This window comes from Ascaphus truei, chromosome 2 (assembly GCF_040206685.1).
Source record: "Ascaphus truei isolate aAscTru1 chromosome 2, aAscTru1.hap1, whole genome shotgun sequence".
In the NCBI taxonomy this organism is placed as follows: Eukaryota; Metazoa; Chordata; class Amphibia; order Anura; family Ascaphidae; genus Ascaphus; species Ascaphus truei.
The window spans coordinates 411,689,402-411,708,152 of record NC_134484.1 but is presented as its reverse complement, the minus strand read 5'-3'; positions in this window follow the sequence as shown (position 1 = coordinate 411,708,152).

Sequence of the window (18,751 nt, the reverse complement as noted above, 5' to 3'; positions counted from 1 at the left end):
GAGAGCAACTTGTAATTCCTATACCTCATAACCCCCAGATATACATCCCAGAACAGATAAATAAACTGTCTAAAAATAAATTTGTATTGAATATTAGATATTGGTCTCTCCTTCCACTGCCCTCACATACTCATGCTGCCCTGGGAGATGAATGTGCCAGGATAAGTTATCTGGGGCTCATAAAATCTTTTTCAGAAGATTGAAATAAAGTCAGTGCTTGTAGAAGACAAATCAATTGTGACATTTCTGAATAGAGTGCGATGCATTTAATTAGCACAAGACATACTGGCAAATTTTGAATTACCCAATAAATCACTGAATGCTGGAACCCATACAGAGCTGGGAATCAACTGTCTACAGAGATGTACAGCAAGTGATAATAAAGAGATCTGGCCACTTGTATTTTCATTTTCCCCATTTTCTTTTAAATTTCTTCTATTCTGACATTTATGTCCAATGCCAGCTTTTTTAATTATTTCCTGATTCTCTTTACATGGAAATGTGAAATAGTCGCAGAATGTAACTTCAAATAGTTGGTGATTTTCACATTTATCAGAGTGCTGGTGACTTAGAACTGGGAGTAGCGAATAAGCCACCTGAACATAATGCCAAATGAAAGAAGGAATAATAGATCAGTGACATTTGATGGATCAATGTGAAATGGTCTGAATGGTACTGTACAACTGCTCATGGCTTCAGTTTTTGAATTTATTTGCGTAAAAGCATACCAATTGTTGTGTGCCTATTATATTCCTATTTTCTTGTTAGAAAATAATTTAACAGAACACCATTATTCCTTTTTTCGATAACATTGTGCAGCAAATAAAAATACCACTTATGAGCACTGTTTCATGTCTCAGACAAGTTCACAAACTTGCCTTTTCCCATAATCTCTTAGCATACATTGCTTCCGCTGCAGTTAGGAATTCTGGGTAATATGCCAATGAGCACGCACAGTGTGCCCCTTTTAACAATTCAATAACATTGTAATACAGTAATTATTACAGTATTTAAACAATAGATTAACTTTTTTTTAAATCTTACTTGCAATTGTTTTACGTGTAGATCAGTATTGTTTTATAAGCAGAAGGAGGCATAAATGTGCAAATAATCAATGAGCACTTACAAATGTCATTAACTTTAAGAAACAATATATTGGCAAGAAATGTGTTAGAGGTGTCTCTTTTAATTTTAGGCTACATGCCTCAATATATTGTAGAGTGGAATATTGTGCTCAAAATCACATGTGAACTCTCTCACAATCTGGTGTACACAAATGCTTATGGTCCAGATTAATCAATTACGTATAGAAGTAGTCTCTCTGAATGTAAAGGGACTAAACTTAAATAATAAAATAAAAGGAGACTAGTGCTGAGAGAATTTAAGAAGATGCAGGCAGATATTTTGTTTCTCCAGGAAACTCATTTTAATATCCAAGTCCTACCTAACACTTTTCGGGGTACCTACCCATTAGCATATTATTATTTGTTTACCAAGAAGAAAAGAGGAGTAGCTATTTTGTTAAAACAAGATGTCCCATTTCAAATGGAAGAAATAAAAAGAGATAAGGAGGGCAGATTTATTTCTTGGATCTTTGGGAGATGGTTTATCCAGATACATTGATTGTTTTTTACAGCCCTTAGTTTTTGAGCTCTCGTCTTTTATCCTGGACAGTGGGGATTTCATTACTAAATTAGAAAAAAATCATATGGAAAAGACAGTATCAATGGGTCACACTTGAGGTGACCCCATTGTATACCAGTATAAATCATGTCCAGGGGGTGATGGCTCTCCGCTATTTTTTAGAGCAGTCCGACCTTTCTTTTACACAGAGCACTTTTATTTTGGACTCAATTCACTTTTTACTTAAACACAATTATTTCCTTTTTGATGGTGTTTTCTATCTCAAGACACGTGGAACAGCTATGGGCACCAGCTTTGCTCCATCTTTTGCTAACCTCTTTATGAGGTAGTGGGAGCTCTTCCAAGTGTTTGGATTTAGAAATCCCTTTTGGCCCAATATTATTTTTTTACAAATGCTTTATCGATGTCCTCATACTTATTTGGGATGGGGATGTTATTTCTTTAAACTTATTCATTGACTCACTTAACACGAATAATTTTAACTTAAAGTTCACACATACTCACAGTTCTCAGCACGTGCACTATTTGGACTTATTCATATATATAGAGCTCAATTTACAAGTTCAAACTGATATACAGTATACACTAAGTCAAATGCACGTAACACTTTTTTTTACGAGCGGGCAGTTGTCACCCAAGGGCTCTTATAAATGGGATCCCAAAAGGACAATTCTTAAGACAGAGAAGAAATTGCTCAAAGGAGGAGGATTTCAAAATGCAATTCAGGAAACTTTACGAGAGATTCATAGAAAGGGGCTATAGATCTAGGTGAGGCTTTGGAACAGGTAAAGCTAATTGATAGAAGATCCACATTGGTGCGATCCAAAGCAACCAAATTGAAGGATTTAGGCAAAAGGGAGTCTCCCTTATTTGTGACGCAATATAGCACACAAGCAAATGAAATCAAGGCCAAAGTAAAAAAACATTGGAAAATTCTAGAACTTGAACCAGCTATATGAAATGTGGTTGAGGAAGGTCCCCAATTTATTTTCAGATGGGCAAAAACGCTAGCAAACAGTCTCTCACCAAGCCTCTTCCAATCATAAGAATCTTTTGAAGTACAGAACCCAAAAGGTTAATTTTCATGTCACCATTGTAATATATGTTCCTACATGCTAAACCTGTCCAGTTTTGTTTCCACAGTCACAGGAAAGAGTTTTAAAATTAATTCCTTCAAAAATTGTAATACAAAATTTGTGGTGTATTTACTCACCTGTGGCTATGGAAAAAATATGTAGGCAGGACAATAAGGCTTTTGAAAACGAGAATACAGGAGCACATTCGCTTGACCAAAAAAGGCGATGTGAATCATCATGTATCAAAACATGCTCCATCGTGCATACAGGGTGATGTAAAAAATTGGACCTTTATGGGCATAGAACATGTCCCACCATGGATCAGAGGTGGAAATAGATTAAACAAATTAGACCATAGGGAGATGTTTTGGATCTTTATGTTACGCACAACATCCCCTCCAGGTCTCAATACGGATTGGAACCGTGGCAATTGTCTCCAAGAGTAATATTCTTTGAGACTTATACTGCCACACTGTTTACTATGCACAATGTTTTATAAATGTGTGCTGTTTCTAAATATGTTTCAAAATATGTCTCAGAATATATTCCAATATTTGGAGTATATTTCAAGACATATATCTCCCCTCCTTTCCCCCTCCTGCCCACCCCACCCCCCTCCCCACACACCCCTCCTTCTTCCTTCCCCACCCCGCTCCCCTACCCTTCCCCCCCCCTTTTTCTAGTGGGATAATGGGCATAAAAGATTAAAGATATAGATAATAAATATCAGAACAAGACATTAACACTTTTTTAGCTAAATTAGTTTTTTATTTTCTCCCTGGATCAATTGGGAATCAACCATATATGTTGGGGGGGGGGGGGGGGTTTGAGAGAGAGATTAGACTACACCGTTGTCAGCATTAGACTTTATACAAATTTAGAATGTACTTGTATATATAATTTCATTGATTTTACAAACAAGGTGAAAAATTCTAATATTTATTTCATCTTTGTATTGTGTATGCATAGTCTTGATGATCGCATAGTTTATTTTGTGATTGCAAATTCTTGTATTTTCAAATCCTTAAGGTGTCTGAGATGCCACAAATGTTGCATATAGACATTGAAGGGGATTTATTTAAATCACAAATTTAACTAGAGCTCTTTTGAGTAGAACTATTCTAGGGGTTGTTTTGTCAAATCTCTCCAATCATGTCATGTGCATGAGGCAATAATTGTTCCTCTTAATGATTTGTTTTTATACTTTTCTATTTTGTCATTGACAGAATATTGCAAATAAAATAGAACAGAATGTAATAAATCTAACCATTTCCCATTGTATTGTGACTCTGTAACTACTTGCAATTTGTTTGTCTTGTAAATTGTTTGTGAATGTTTTAAACTAACTGTGTGGGTGTTCTGGTGGATGTCAGAACCGGTGACTGATTGGCTTAGCCTGCTCTGACAGGGCGTGACCAATGTACTTCCGGGTTCATGTTACACTTAAATACTCTGAGCTGACAAAGCGCTTGCAGCGTGAAACATGTTGGCCCGTTTTTGCCTCTTTTTATGGTCAATTAAACCAACTTTTGAAGTTACCCTCTCTACTTTGCCTTTGTTCGGGTGGTGCGATCCAAACTCTCTTTTATTATGGTAAGGTTTTTTTTGTCGGGGTTAAGGTAACTTTAGTGAATATATACACTATGAATGATCAACAAATTGAATTTCCGAAATCAATTCTAGAAGAATTTGGGGAGACCACCCCAGCGAATATAATACTACAATAGGTGGAGATTTAATATGACCCAGAACCCAGATCTGGACAAGTCCTCATCATTAAATCAAAAGCTAGCGAACGATGTACTTAACAAATCAAAAAGTTTAAGGAAACTCACAAAAGAATTCACACTTGAGGACGCTTGGTGCATTAAGAATAAAAACCAAAGATACTATACTGCTGCGGCCAAGTTTATTCGAGCATTTGCCCGTTCTTGGCCGCAGCAGTATCCTGGCGCGCGCCGGAGGGTGACGGGCGCGCGCCGAAGCAGCGGAAGAGCGCCCTCCGATCGGGGCGCTCTCCCTACCGCTGCCGGGTCTGCCGGGTCCCCCGGAACCCCCTGCCGCCGTCCCGCGAGCCCTGGACGCGCGTGCAGGGGGCGCAGGCTCCCGATGACGCGTGACCGCGCGTCTGTGACGCGCGGCACGCCGAGGGGCGGCCACTAGCAAGCCGGGAAATCTCCCGGCTTGCGGTACCGGCCACACTTTAATAAAGTGTGTCGGTAGTGTACATTTTATTCTCCCCTCACGATATTTATACAAGAATTTATTATATATTTGTTTCTGTGTATCTTTTGGATTGAGTTGCCCTGACAAATATAGGTCCTATAACATGGTCAGACCATGCCCCAGTAGAAATGGTCCTGAAACCCCCTTTCATTAGACCCAAGGTCTTCAAGTGGCGTCTAAATTATTCACTTTTGAATCAGACCAGGATCAAGGAGGAGATAGGGAATATGTTGATAGATTATTTTAAGATAAATAACGGTTCAGTTGAGAGCCCAAACATCCTCTGGAATGCCCATAAAGCCTCTATTAGAGGTCAATTTATCTCAATAGCTTCATACTGTATAGGAAAAGAATCAAAAATCTCAACCAGGGAAAGTTAACAGCAAAAACAATTGAGTTAGAACACGAACATAAAAAATGCCCATGCAGTGAAGATTTATAAATTTCTACGACTGGCCAGAGAGGAATTACATAGAATAAGATTGGAAGATACAGAAAAGGCACTAAAGTGGACTCGTCAGACCTACTATGAAAAGGGGAATAAAGCAGATAAGTTGTTCGCAAGTAAGTTAAGAGGGGTTAAATCTAAAACACAAGTCTCAGCGATAAGACGGGGTAACGGGGAAGTTACATATAACCCTTTCCAAATTGCCAAGGAGTTTTCTAAATCTTATACTAAATTGTACAATCTTGACTCATCAGACCCCAATATTAATAAAGCATCTACAGAACAAATGGATAGCTATTTACAGGTTTGCGATTTTCCAAAGTTGTCTACAGAAGTGCTGGAGGGACTGAAAGCGAAATAAAATATTTTAGAATTAAGAGAGGTTATTAAGGGTCTGAAGCCTCAAAAGCCCCAGGTCCGGACGGATTCTCAAATATATACTATAACAAATATTGTGCTATTTTAGCTCCATATCTCTTAGATATGTTCAATAGTTTTTTAAAGGGTACCCAAATTCCTATGCAAATGTCACAAGCAAACTTGGTAGTAATATGGAAAGAAAGTAAAGACCCAGTTGCGCAGGTTATAGGCCAATTTCACTTCTTAATACAGATTTCAAAATTTATAGTAAAATTTGGCGAATAGATTAATTTCAATTCTTCCCCGCCTAATACATAATGATCAGGTATGTTTAATAAGTAAGCAAGCAGTGGATAATATGTGTAAGATTATCAATATAATAGATTATATACTTTTTTTAGACTCAAAGCGATTTTATTGAGTTTAGATGCTGAAAAAGCATTTGACAGAATTAAATGGTATTTTCTAGATAGAACTATGCAAGCGTTTGTTTTTTCCGGTCCATTTTTGAAAAGGGTCCAGGCTCTATATGATTGAAAAGGGTCCAGGCTCTATATGACTCCTGAATGGCTTCTTTAAAAATGCCTGGAGGGAGTTAAATCAACTTAAAATCAGCAGTGGCACTTGGCAGGGCTGCCCATTATATCCTCTGCTTTTTGCATTAATGATGGATCCTCGCTCCTAAAATTAGGAAAATCCCAAATATACAGAGTATTAAAATCGGTCTGAAAAATTTCAAATGATCTCTTTGCTGATTATATTATTCTGACACAATCTCTAGCCCCCTGATCTATCTTCCCAATTTGCAAGAGGCGCTTTCTGGGTTTGGTTCTCTTTCAGGATATAAAATTAAGGCCTGGGACATAGTCATTTTATCAGTGCGGAGGCGCGCTGAGGCTCAGGAATTTCCCTGGCCTTACACAGCGCTCCGTCTGTGGGCGTGTTGGGGGCAGGTCTGGGGGCGGGCCAGTGACGTCACGGAGCGCCAAATTTGAAAACTTCTTGAGACACATGCTTCCCCAAGCGTGTGGACGCGTGCGCGAGCCCCTGCTAAAGCCGCTCTCATTGCGGCTGCAGGGGCTCAGTGCCGAGTGTGAGCAAGGCTCAACACGGCTCAGCCTTGCTCACACTCCTATTTCCCAGGCCTAATTCTGGGGCACTAAATGTAACTTTATCAGACACTGAAGTAAAACTAAATAAATTAAATTTCAATTACCATTGTAATATAGCAAGACTCAAATATTTGGGGATCTTTCATAAAAAATGACCAATCTCTTTACAAATAAAACTGCCCAGAGCGTTTCACAAGACTCAAACATGATCTTTTAATATGGAATGGATACCAAATCTTCTGGTTGGGCCGTATTATGTCAGCTAAGATAAATGTTCTCCCGAAACGGCTATATTGTTTTGAGACACTTCCGGTCTCTATTCCGATAAAATATATAAGGGATTTACAGAATAAGATTATGCAGTTTATATGGGGTAACAAAAGACCAAGAATGCGAGGTCAGTTTTGCTCGTACCCAGAGAAAGAGGAGGACTGGCGGTCCCTGATATTAAGAAATAGTATTTAGCTTCCCATTTGAAACAGATCATTTTTTGGCATTCCCAGAAAAACCAATATACTGTAGGTGGGTAGATTTAGAAAATATATTTAATAGCTCAGCGGCACTTCCGGCTCTAGTATGGAATAATAAGCTAATAATCTAGACCAGACCTTTTTGATTCGGCGGTAATAAAATTCTCTCTAAAGATTTGGCAACGGGTTAAACCTCAATTTCAGTTATTCTCCGTTCCTTCGAGATGTACCCTATTTTTGACAACCCCTACTTTGGTCCGGGATGGTTTACTAGCACTTTTGATGTATGGAAGGCTAAGAATATTAGAGACGTGGGGGATATGCTATCTAAAGGTAAACTATTAAACTTCAGGGAATTTTGTCAGAAATACTTCTTCACAGGCTCTGAGGTGTTTAGGTTTTTACAAGTGTGCCATTATGTTAGGCAGTTGTCCCCTGGTGGGTTTTTTCCAGATAGCTCTGTATTCAAAGAGCTATGTAGAAAGGGAAATTATCAAAGGGGACTCATCTGAGCTTTGTATCAAGTTCTGGTTTCTTGAGATATTAACGTGTCCTACACCCACCGTTATATGGATAAATGGGCTCATGATTTTCAGATAGTGATCTCATGGGAAGACTGGGAAGATATATGTGACAATGCAACGAATACATCTATATGCACAATATCTAAAGAGAATATTTAAAAAGTTATTTTTAGATGGTATATGACTGCTCAGAGGTTAAGGCAGATCTACCCAGGGGCCATGAATTTTTGTTGGAGAGGCTGTGGTGATATAGGGGATATGGCCCATATCTGGTGATTTTGCCGGAAAATACAGACATTTTGGGTAACAATCCAGAATTTGATACAAGAAATAATTGAGATAAGGATCCCTCTGGACCACTTACTATGGTCCTGGGGAAGCCCCTGGATAATTTAAACCAAAATACAAGCAAACTATTAATACATATCCTGACCGAGGCAAGGTGGGCAATCGCAGGGGCCTGGAAAAGACTCAACTCCCCCCCAGAAGAGAGATTATTTTGAGAGTAAATGTGGTCCAATCAATGGAGAGATTAACAGCCTATGTAAGGCATAACACAAGAAAATGTCATAAGGTATGGTAGCCCTGGTACTCTAATGGGAATCTGTGAATCTTTGAATCAGTGTGGGTAGAGAGTTGTATCCTCTCTCAGAGAGTTGATTATTGTGTGAAGTGTGCAGTGTTGCTGTAAATACAAATAAAGGTTAAGTATCTGTCGTCCAAACTTAACATATCTTGTACTCGATGGATGTGTCTTTTTTCAACCTCATCTACAATGTAACTATGTAACCTTCAGGATAAAGATGGGGACTATTTCCTCTCAGATGGATCTCCCTCAGTTAACTACACAACCTTTATTACAGGTTTGATGTCTACATCAGATACTGACAAATGCTCATGTAGGAGAGAATCCTGTGTGGGACTGTGATCTGTCGACTGTTGTCCAGGACTTCTACATCTGGGTAAGGTGGTCTTTATAAGAGGGTAGACTGGATGGTGATCCTGGCTTTAGGCCCAACTTCTCCAACAGTGTTTTACCCTCCTCCAGGTTCTTTAATTGAGCTGGGAGCCCATTCAGGAACAACGAGAGATGGAAGGGAAATCACCACCGGCATTTTATACTATGTTTCCTTAAGACTTCTGTATATGCCTTTAATTCCCTCCATCTTGCTAGTTTTGACGGATATATCCACAAAGATTTGGAGGGAGATTCCCTCAACAGGTCAAGATTTCAGGCAGCCTCAAGTCTTCTTTCGCCTTCTAGAAGTGTAATCTGGTTATTATATCTCGTGGGGTCCTTCTCTTTAGGCTTTGTCCTGAGGGCTCTGTGAGCTCTATCCGTGTTAAAATATTCCAGATCTCCCCTAGTCCTGGCAGCTGGAATAGTCATAGGAAGAATGGTTTTCTAATGTCGACCAATTCCGGGAACCCCTGATCCTCAAGTTATTTCTGTTTAATCTATTGTCTAAATCCTCATATTTGTCTTTTAGGTCTTCAATAAAGGGCTTTTAATTCTTGCATTCCTGTACTTGCCATGTTATGTGCATCAAAAAATTCCTCTGTTGTTGTTTCCATTTCTTCAGTTCTTTCACCTAGCGAAGTGAGCTCCAAATTTTCATCTTTGAGGGTCTTATGAAGTTCTGACTGAAACTACACTTTTATATTGGAAAAGAGATCAACTTTTTTGTTCCCCAGAGAAGATTGAGTGAGAGGTGGTTGCTCCCACTTTAGTTCCGATTAAGAGACAAGTGTCCATCTGCCATCTTTGTCTGACCCTCGTGCCCTTTGCTGTCTTCTAAAAAAGTTATTTCCCTCTTGATGTGCTTTGTTTTTTTGTTTTGGTGGTATGATAGACACCTCTGATGTTTAGATGCCCAGAGGTACCTTTTATGTTCTAATTAATATGCAATGTGTTTTTTACTTTGTCCCACAACTGCATCCTTGCAACTCTGCTAAACATCTGCTCCCATCAGCGCCAGGCATGCCCCTCAAATTGTATGAGTCTTGTTAGGGCATCTATTGGCATATGCAATTTACATCTTGCCTATTACTATTGAGGAGTGGCTCAGTGAGTAAAGACCCTGACTGGCCCTGAGTTTGAAGCAGGGGAACCTGGTTTAATTCCTGGTGTCAGGTACTGTACTTGTGACCATGGGCAAGTAACTTTATCTAGAAAGTCTTTATCTGTGCCTCAGGCACCAAACAATTGATTGTAAGCTCCACAGGGCAGGGACCTGTGCCTTCAAAATGTCTCTGTAAAGCGCTATGTAAAACTAGCAGTGCTATACAAGACATGCTTTTATTATTATTATTATTACTATTATTATTTATTATTATTACTAAAGGCCTGCAATAGTCACATCCCACTTGAACAGGCGCAGGGGATCTATGAACGCATCTTTTATTGTCAATTTCTAAAAGTACATAGCTCCAATTTTGCCCAACGCTTGGATTTATCAACAGGAGCAAATAAGACTGAGCTACAGAATGTACTTATTGTGATATATTATATTCACTATAGATCCTAACCTTAATGTTCCCACACAAACATCAGTTTGTGGCAGGAGGACATACTGTATACAGGACATATTCATATATGTAGAGGAGATACGCACACACACACGCACACGCACACACACACACACACACACACACACACGTTGTTCTACTATTTATATGTAATTGCTTGTTAAACAGCTTTATTGATACAATTATCCAGTAAGTGCTACTTATTAAACTTGCATTGCTACCAATGATTATATATTGTATTACTATGGATGTTTTAAAAGTTCTCACTGCATTTTCTTATATTATAATAATATTTTATATATACAGTAAATGTATCACACAAGGTACAAAAACAAACAGTAGCGCTAACTAAGTGAGATGTGAGTTCCACTAATTAGTTAAAATATAATAGTGATTATTTATATATAATAACACTGAAGTGACAAAAATGAATATAGGAATTATATATAAAGTGTAAAAAATGACAAAGATGAGAACAAACCAGTCAAATTGTATGGAAAATAGATTTAAAAAGTCCAGATTAGATACCAGTCACTGTATGGTGTAGGTAAACTTCTTTAATAATCTAGCCAGATCATAAAATACCTAAAAGAAAAAAAGAAAAAGAAGCGCCAGCTCCATAGCATAATACTGTATGTAAATAGTTACATTTATTAAGAACAAGAGTGGTCCCCAGGACTTGCACTTACTTCAATAGTAAAAAAAACATTCATGGGAAACAATCTGTAACTGTAGGGAGCTGCTCAATGAAATCAGCTACTCAGATGTATTTGCTGGTGTACTCTGGTGTGGATGCCAGTAAATATATACTCATCCATAGATGGGCAATGATATACCAGGGAAACTCCTCCATTACAGCAGTAATCAGGATGTTTGTGGGGAGCGCAGATATACAGCTGAACCCAGTTATAACGCAAATTCGGTTATAAAGCGGTTTTCACGTGGCTCCCGTTTTAAAAAAAAAAAAAATTTAATTTACAATTTAAAAATTTTTTTTTTGCACACTGCACACACTGCACACACTGCACACACTGCACACACTGCACACACTGCACACACTGCACACACTGCACACACTGCACACACTGCACACACTGCACACACTGCACACACTCTCACTGCACACACTCTTACTGCACAAACTCTCACTGCACACACTCTCACAGCACACTGCACACTGCACACACTCCCAGCACTCACTGCACACTGTACACTGCACACTGTACACTGCACACACTGCACACACTCTCACTGCACACTGCTCACAGCACACTGCACACACTCCCTGCACTCACTGCACACACTCTCACTGCACACACTCTCACAGCACCACTGCACACACTCTCACTGCCCACTGCACACACTCTCACTGCACACTGCACACTGCACACTGCACACACCACACACACTCCCAGCACTCACTACACACTGCACACACTCTCACTGCACACTGCTCACAGCACACACTCTCACTGCACACTGCTCACAGCACACAGCCCTCACAGCACACTCTCACAGCACACAGCTCTCACAGCACACAGCTCTCACAGCACACAGCTCTCACAGCACGCAGCACTCACAGCACGCAGCACTCACAGTACACAGCACTCACAGCACACAGCACTCACAGCACACTCTCACAGCACACTCTCACTGCACTTAGCTCTCACAGCACACAGCTCTCACAGCACACAGCTCTCACAGCACGCAGCACTCACAGCACACAGCACTCACAGCACACAGCACTCACAGCACACTCACAGCACACAGCACTCACAGCACACTCACAGCACACAGCTCTCACAGCACACAGCACTCACAGCACACTCTCACAGCACACAGCTCTCACAGCACACAGCACTCACAGCACACTCTCACAGCACTCACAGCACACTACACCACACCTCCCACTCCCCCTCCCTACCTTTGGTGTCGGCTGCTGAGATCGGAGTGGAGCTGGCATCAGGAGGAGGGGGGGGGGTTTCAGGAGGAGAGGGGGTGTCGGGAGGAGGGGGGGTGTCAGGAGGAGGGGGGGGGGGTGAGTGAGGAGCAGGCTGGGACTCGGAGGGCCGCGTGGGCTATGCCGCGGAGGGCCGGTATGTGTGGCGGCCTGGGGGGGGAGGAAATGGATGCTGGTGGTGGGAGGTAAGGAGCAGGTTGCGGCTGGACTCGCCATTGCTAGCGGACGTGTAGGGCTTCCGGCCACCTCTTCCTTCCTTCCTTCCCTCCTCACGCCCTCCCGATCAGGCGCGCGGCGGCCATTTTTAAAAAAAAATTAGCGCGACCCCGGTTCTAGCGCGGTCGGATCGGGTGCCCCCCGAGGACTGCGCTATAACGGGGTTTAGCTGTATATGTGGAAAGAAAACACACGCAAAATAGTGCAAATATGCCTTTAAAAAACTGGATATTCAGTGAGTTCTTTGTAGAATCCAGAGAAATTTGTACTTACAAATTTCCCAAAGCACACATGTACAGTATATAAAGGTTACCATGTACAAGGTTACCTTTATGTACATGTGTACTTTGGAACGGTAACGTATAACTATATAAATATATACATATATATATATATATATATATATATATATATACATGTAGAGGTATCAGTACCGTTTTAGCCGAGCTTCAATAATCAAAAAATAAATAGATGATACCGTTCTGTGGCTAACGAAATGCTTTTATTTGTGCGAGCTTTCGAGATACACTGATCTCTTCTTCCGGCGATGTTACAATGGATCAGTGTATCTCGAAAGCTCGCACAAACAAAAGCATTTCGTTAGCCACAGAACGGTATCATCTATTTATTTTTTGATATATATATCAATCAATCATATAGTTGTGTTCCTGATTCACGCTCTCTTTTTTTTCTTTTGCATACCGGGGAGAAAAGGTTATCTCCCTTGTAGGGTGTTTGAGCTGCGGACGGTGGACCCCTAGACGTTTACACCTTATGAAGAAGGGGACACAGGGGTTCTCTGAGTGTGGTAATATTTTTCCTTATATTTTGTTCCAGCATTAGCAATAGTTCTACTTTCAGAGAGCGCCCGGGTACCTTTTGTCTTTACACATTCAGGGGTTCATACCCTATATATCTTTAACAGTGCAGCGCCTCCATCTGCCGTAGGCTCCAGGGAACTGAAGATGCTCTCCCACGGTAGAACCGATTACCTCTCCCCCCCAGTACTTTATCAAGGAGTTAATCCTACTGAGACAGCGCTAGAGGGTCACTGTACAGCGGCAACATCTGCGACAGGCACCGGAGCAAGGACTCACACAGTGGGTATTCATGCCCTATAGCCATTAGTAAAGGGACTTACTGCATCGCCAATTCAAACAAACCTGCCGCCCGTCGATCATGAGGGAGCACCTCCCAAGTGAGGGACATGGATCGGCTCCCGTGAAGATCCCCATGATACCGACATCTGTGCATCATAAGGATTTCCACATACACCGGATCGGAGGCACAGGACGACGGCGGTCGTTAGCTGAGCGGTGAAGCAGCAGTTCCATTGAGTGGTAACGTACCCCAAACATGCCCTGCTATTTTGATATTCATTCTTGCACTTGCATTTATCACCTTTAATTTAAAATGTATTACATTTACACTATGAGTCGTACGCTGTCTTTTTTCTTTACATTTATTTTACGTGCCATATTTATAGCATCAATAAAACACTGCCATAATACTCTTGAGCTGCTGTTATTAACCATTTTTTTATGTATTCAGGCTGCATGGTTATACATTTCACGGCGGCAGAGAAACAGTTTTTAACTGGCGGCTAGTGTTTTATATTATTTGTTTGAGATAGCACAATGCTAACGTCGTGGTTAGAATTCTCAAATTCCACGTGATTTACATTTTACTTGTAAACAAGACCCCAGGGAGGGACTAATTAGAGCTATGGCTCAAAGCTAAAAAGCGTGTTTATTGATTTAAATAATGAATAGACAGTAAAAGGATCAGAAGCAAACATCTATCTCCCACCTCATTCACAATCCACAGGCTTAAGCACAATTAGTTCCAACGCTAGTATTATCTGCCTAAGTAGTAAGAGGTGTTCAGTGTCTCTTAACTATTCATTATTTTTTTTTTTATATTTATCATTTTTGAGTGTTCTACTTAAATATACACGGTGACTAAATGGCTTGTTAATGTTTATTGTTGCTCTTTTAAAAAAAACCATGTTCTTATTACTGTGGAAATATAATATACATTTTAAACGTATCACTTTCTCAAGCATTCAAAAGAATATCACAGCTTTCCCTTAATTATATATAACCCATGGACCCCCACCCGGTCGCAGATCGGACCCCCTAAGGTGTTCTATGGTCTGGCTACATGTCTCTGTGTGGTGCATACCTGCTGGCAACAGGAGGGCCTGAGTCTCCCGCGATGACATGGGGGACAACAGGACAGGTGTAAGGACCCGCGCTGCGGGGACTCCCGCTACCAGCGCCTCCTTACCTCTTCTTCCCGCTGCCTCTGGTCCCCAGCGGCGTGCCCCAGCTCTCGGCGTCTCCCCTGCGGCTGCTCCTGCACTTCCGGATTGCGTGCGTCACCCTTACGGGCGGGCGCGGACCCAGGCTTCCCTTTCCTGGCTCCGGGAGCCCTGACCCCGCCTCCTCAAGTGCGGCACGCGCATCGGCACGTTTCCCTGCCCCTGCTCCACCAGGTCCACTCCCAGACTCTTCTCCCCTATTAGGGCTTCCCTTTCCTCTGATAGGTCCCAGTCCACTATTTAGTCTCCCCTCACCATTATCACATTGCTCTGCATAGCTTCTGTACTTTGGTGCTGTCTGCTTCTGCCTGGCTCTCTTGTGTTTCAGTCCCTGTTCCTGTCCCTGGATTCTCTGCTGACCTCCCTGGATTTTGACCCTTGGCTTTGGACTTCGATTAACACTAACTCTGAATCACTCTCTCTCCACTGTTTGAACTCTCACACACTAAATAGGAAATGCACTGCTCTTTATGATCTCAGCAGGCACCGCCCCTGTGTCTCTTGATTGGACACAGGGTCAGGTGACCTACCTCCACCATTCAGGGCAAGTGCTTGAAGTGGGGGAAACCCATGATAACTCCTGGCAACCTGCCCTTAGCAGGGATTATACGAGGAGGAGGATAGAACTATAGCCCAATTTCTTACCAGGGCTACATATACTTTATTATTTTTTTCATTTCACATTATATTATGAATAAAAGCTAATAATAATAAATATTAACAGTATTATAAGATCAAATTATAATTAAAAACTTGTGATCAGAGAAACTCTGCTCTTAGGAAGTGACCCCAATTCCCATTAGAGATTGCAGTAGTTCGTAATATAACATTTTCATATATTGTTACCTAGTAAATCCTTGACATTAATATTTTTGTAAGGGAAAAGGTGCTGGAATTCTTAGCAGAGAAAAAAATTATTTCTTTCTCAGATAAAATAAATTATCCAGCTTTAAATAAGGAAATGTGGCAGAAAAAGCATGGAGCTCCTCCAAGTCAGCGTTCAAGCACTATTCTTTATAATTTTATAATTACTACAGCATATGGAGTTTTGTTGTTGATACTTAAAAAAGACGCAGGAACTCAGTTTTTCTCAGTTTACCCATATTGATAGCCCTGTCTATTGAGCATTTCAGAAATAGTTTCTCAATAGTTGGCAGTGCAAAACGCGAATCGACCTTTTTGAGATTGATCAGCGGAAATCTGCGGGCCAATGGAACCGGACAATCCCCTCCAGATCTAAATCCATCCCAAAAATGTGCTCATCTTTAGAGCTTAAATGAGTCCCAGGCAGCTTTTCAACCTCTGTAATAGTGTGCAGGAGGACACTGTTTCTGGCACTTTACTGTCTATCCAATACTGATTTTGCACACCAGAAAACAATTACAAATTAAATAATGATAACTGGTGCTTAACCTAACTGACCACTTGACCGTGACAGAAAAAAAATATTCATCACCTTGACAATGGTCCTGTGACTGTGAGGACTACATTATATAATATGAAGAATGTACCTCGTGTTGATTTAATCACACTGGTGACTGCTACTTCCCCTGTTTATTTCTACTTATTTTACATCACTCAGTGAAGCAGCTGCTTAACCAGAAATACAGGATAGAAGAACAAAGCTTAGCAATAGTGCTCAAATGACCATAGAAAAACAGTTTATATAACATCCATAAGGTATTTCTTGATTGAAGAATGAATGTAAGACAGGCAAATCACAATTAGGTGAGTATATGGTATATAGGTGAGCGTAATGTATTTGACATATCTCTGGGGGTCCTAGGAGTGCTGTAGCTGGAGAATGATTGGCTCCACTACATCACACCTAATGAGGACAATGTCACACACGCTTGCAACCACCTTATAATACCTCCCAATATGATAAATGGTGTTGGACTCACATGAATAAAGCCTGTATTCTTTTTGTCTTTGTCTTAACCAGAAATACCATCATTGCTTATTTGTACGTCAAGTGTAGTACATTTTCCCAGTTCAGTACAGATGTGGGAAGTACAGTATGTAGCGGTCATGTAAAATGGCTACAGTCATCTCTCCTGCTGACAGTAAGGCCTGGTAAGTTGGGGCATGCCAGCAGTAATTATTTAGGTTTACCCTCACACCCTGGTGAGGTGCCCTATGTATGGATGGGAGTGGTCACAGGCTCTGACTCCATGGTTACTGATGTCAGAGGTGTGTCAGCCTCCAGAGTATACATAAGGCACAGCACTGAGCCAAAGTTAGGAGTAGAGTGTGTGTGTTACTGGAGGAGGAGTAAGAGTAGGAGCAGTTAAGAGTTATGTTATAGTAGCTGAATAAGAAGACTGTGTCCAGGGACCTGGCACAGAGTAAAGACATCCCGGCTGGGATAGGGAATCCCTATTTAAGGAGAACTACACCTTGTAAAGGGAAGTGCTGTGACAATGGAGGGCTAATACACCCCATTGTGGAGGGCAGCATGGCCCACCGTCCAATAAAGATGCTCTTAAATACAAACACTCTCGTGTACATGTGTGAAGTGATTGTACAGAGAGGAGCACCACAGAGGAGTTCCTCGCCAGGACCATCCCCAAGTGACCGAAGGGACCCTGATGAGGTGGAGGCGCTGCACTGGAAATAGGTAGGACTCAGCACACTACCTCAGCTGCCTGTCTGGACGGGTCCTCCCCATACACCATCATGCGGGAGACTCAGGAGTCCTGTTGCCAACAGGTGCACCACCAGACACTACCACACTGTAATGGGGACTGGTTAGACCACAGGGGCCAATATGAGATTGGGGGGGTCAGGCCGGTTCACAAAAACCGTTACAAGTATGTAATTACTTAGCTCGTGGACTCCAGGAGAAATGACACAAGCCAATAGGAATAGAGGACAAAAGGAATGTGTGTACTTTCTTCTGTGGTCCATGTTTGGTAGGCACACCCAATAAATGCATATCTGAATAAGATTGTGTCTGTACTTTGAGTATGCAATTCTATAGTAGTGTTCTTATCAGTCAATGTGTAAGGTCACATGGCACTTTATAGACTATTATGTTTCTATCTCAGACTCCAATTCTAACCCCTTGGATATTACCTGTGGGGTCCCCCAAGGCTCTGTTCTGGGGCCCTTATTTTTTCTGTTTTTATAAATGACCTACCCACAGTTTGTAAGACAACATCTCGGCATCTGTATGCTGATGATACTATCCTATATGCATGCAGTCCGAGTCTCTCTGACCTTGAAAATGTTCTGCAATCTGACATTTCAAAGGTTTAAAACTAGATAACCCAAAACAAACTGTTTTTAAACACAGACAAAACAGTGTTTGTGTAAGTGATCCAGTCCAGGCTTTAGCTGAAACCCGCCCTTACCTGGCTGCTGTGGACATTTTGGTTACTGGCAGCCTGCTATATTGGCTGCACCTTTTCAAGGGCTTACTGTAGATAGCAGCCAGTGACTTCCAGCCCCTTTCTGAGCATTGTATATGTTTCCCTTAGTTCCTGGCCACCCTGGGCTCTAGTTTGTGAGCCTTCCTTGTCCGTGAGCTTTCCCTGTGTGCCTTGGCACCTTGAGCTCTAGTATCTTAGCCGTCATGTTCGTGAGCCTTCCCTGATCCTATGCCCATACAAAACCAAGTGTTACCCACAACAGGCGCTTAGATCAAATACTTTCTTATCATAAGAAAAATATCCCGTGATATTTATAAGTGAATATAAACTTGAATAGTGAAAATATTAAACAAAGTTTTTTGATAAAAAGGAAATTTAATAGTTCGCAGCTCAAACCCTTTCTGGATTGTTTTTTCTCAATCCCACATAAGCAGTTGTCCGGATGTTTGGGGAGCGCAGGTGTACATTGCCACTGTTTTGGATACACTT